This window comes from Anneissia japonica, unplaced genomic scaffold (assembly GCF_011630105.1).
Source record: "Anneissia japonica isolate Jap-2015-1 unplaced genomic scaffold, ASM1163010v1 scaffold287726_len2788222_cov184, whole genome shotgun sequence".
Taxonomy (NCBI): domain Eukaryota; kingdom Metazoa; phylum Echinodermata; class Crinoidea; order Comatulida; family Comatulidae; genus Anneissia; species Anneissia japonica.
The window spans coordinates 794,188-797,251 of NW_022705125.1; the positions used below are offsets into that span (position 1 = coordinate 794,188).

General features: G+C 31.9%; 1 long non-coding RNA gene across 1 annotated transcript in view; it reads left to right on the top strand.

The window, feature by feature from the left end:
- Positions 1 to 2,747: 2,747 nt before the first annotated feature.
- The window catches only part of LOC117105290, a 1,584-nt gene continuing 1,267 nt past the window's right edge, over positions 2,748 to 3,064 (top strand). Inside the window, exon 1 of the long non-coding RNA XR_004444879.1 lies at positions 2,748 to 2,875. This is a non-coding gene — a long non-coding RNA (uncharacterized LOC117105290). The remainder of the gene's footprint in view (positions 2,876 to 3,064) is intronic.

The following is a 3,064-nucleotide window of genomic DNA, read 5'->3' on the forward strand; positions in this document are numbered from 1 at the left end:
TATAAACAAAATGGATAACATTGCTCAAATAGGAAAAATTATTATATATCTCATTGTGAAATGCTGAGGCACATTGTTCCATAAATTATGTACCAAAACACGTCAACTTGACTTGTTTTTTTCATTGTCATCACCTATATATATATATAAATTATATAAAATTATTATCGTGCCCTTTATTAGAACACTGTATTTACCTTTCTTTGATGATTTATATATATATATATATTATATATATATATATATGTATTATATAGTGTATTTGATTTTAACGTTTTCAATAATAATTAAAATATGTCAATTATAATGTAAACATTGTATGCTCCCTGTTAGTAATGCATACATTGAGGCATGGCAGGTTTGATTAATGGAGGATTTAGGCCATAAAGCATCCTTTCAAACCCTAATTTTGAAATTTGATTTATATCATGTTGTGTAAATAACACTAAAGTAATATCGCATCGTATCCTATAATAAATGGGGCCAAGTAGGTACATAGTACAAACAAAACAACATATTCATGTTAGGTTACGTTGGTCATTCATCTGTGTTTCCTTTTAAGCAGAGGTCTGTCAAAATTGAATTAGTCTTAGAGAACAAAGGTAAGAACAGGTTTTATAACTGTATTGGAATAATAACTTATACTTATATAATAAATTTTAGTAATATTGATTTAATTTCTACTACTAATATACCACGAAAACATGTTTATTCTTGTTAAACAGTGTCTGCATGGGGTTTGTGTATCATTTTCACCACTTGCAGAAACTGCAAGAGCTTTGTAAATGCAGTATGTACACTTCTCTTTAGGAATAATGGCCGATGTGCTCGCTCCTCCTTCAGTCGTTCCAACATCACACACTCTTCCAGACGCCAAATGAGACGTGCACAGGAGGAATTAGTAGATTTCCAGCAGACAATATTGTATAACAAGGGGAGAAGAAGATCAGAAATCTTGGGCAAACACATTTCTGATTTTTGTGGATGTGCATGCGACCGAAATCCCGCTGGCGTGCCAAATAACCCTGCTTGTAACACCGGCACTATCAACAACAAATTCTGCTTTTTTGGTGTAGTTGGACCTCTGACATTGAAACATCTTTAATGTATCACTAGACTAATGCGCTGATGTGGTATCCCACTCCTACTCAGAAAAAATATCAAATTGATATGAGAATAAAATATATATCCAGAAAAAGTCGGATCTAGATATTTGAAAGATCACGGTCATCAGACTAGGTTTTAAGGAGTATCATACTGTATTCAAGATTCAAGAGTCGAGATTTACGATTACTTTATTTGGTCCTTTCTAAAAAAAAATAATTGTTTCAGATTTTAGATCTAGAACAGTCGGTTTGCTCTAGATCTTAACCATAGTCTTATAAGTGATCTTTCAGACAAGATATTTTAAGTGAGGATTTTATATGGTCTAGTTACAGGTTTTCATGATTATCACATTGTATTCAGGATTCAAGGGTCTAGATTCAAGAGTAAATTTATTTGTTTCTTTCTCAATTGCTAAATTGTAAAAGTAAAAACTTGTAATTAAAAATAGTGTATTGATTACCGGTGCCTACGTTTCATGTAACCTAGAACCATAGTACGCTTGATTTTTTATTAAAATTGCTTTTTGTTAAATAGGCCTATGTTAAATCAGGATCGGATATTTTTATGATGCTTTAAATAATGAAAAAGAAGTAAAGTTTTTTTTGAAAATTGTTTTAAGCCTAGTTTTATTATGCATGGTGACGATGATAAAGAGAATCCAGTTCACCTTGAGCAATAAAAATGATTATACTTGAATCAAAGCCTAAAACATTCCTAATGTTACTATTCTCGATACTCTATAATAATTATTAATCATCAACATCATCATCATCATCATCATCATCATCATTATTTAGGCTTGTCAAAAAGCTTAAATGAGAAGAGGTTCTTGTGAGCTTAAAAACAATGTTTACATAATAATAAAATAAATTTTGAGCATATTACCTGTGAATATAAGCTCAGCAAATTGGATCCATGCATTCACCATTTAAAAGAGAAAATTATTTTAGAAATTGCCGTGTAGGGCAGAAGATCTCTTCTCTGTTCATTTGCTTAGTTAAAATGGAGGCGCTGCTGCAAAACCAAGATGAGAAAAGTTGCCCCTGCGGAAATAGCGCGTTTGGAGGTGTTTGTTTAGTCACAGGTTGATAGTTGATAACATTATTGATATTGAATTTCCGGAGTCTTCGTTTGGACTCATCAATGAACAGAGCATTCACGGTTCTATAAAATAGTAAATATTAAATTTTAAAAAGTGTATATATATTTATGATTGTTTATAATTTTGTAATGATGTATTCATGATAAATAAAAGTGGTGGTTCACTACAAAAGAGAAAAACATCATGATCCAGCACTCAATTGTTGGAAAAGTTCGTAACTCTATGAGGCAAACTGATGATTTTGATACAGTCGAGCTGGAGAGAGGTGTTCTGAAAAGCAGTTATGATGTAACATGCTTGGTTACGATACAAAAGAGCAGTACAGTATAACGTTACAATTTGACAATGAAGAAAAAAGGTGAAAGGCATCAATGGCTGTTACATATCAAAAGCGTAACCTAAGGTGAAAATAAGGTAAAGACCCTAAAATGTTCTTGTACCCTTACTCGTTTGATATGGAACTGCGCCAATCCAAGGCCTAACCAGTGTTGACATTAACCACACCACATATATTTCTAACAAAAGATGTAGTTATTTGCATTCGGCATTCAAGCATAACAAAACATTCGAGAAGGTGTTTAATAGAGTTGTTCATTTCCTCAGGGATTTCTGTAACTCTTGTAAGCGGAGGTCTTTGATTTGTCCTGTGGTTTTAGAGTCTATCAGGTAAGAACAGATTTCAAAACTGAATTTTGATGATATTTAAAATTTACTACGATTTTGATAAGCTCATACTTTAGTTTGAATTCTTTAACATTTATACAAATTTTTCCTGTCAACCAACAAATCTCTGAAAAACGCAGCGACAGTGCGTTTTTGCGTGTATATATATATATATGTATGTATATATATATA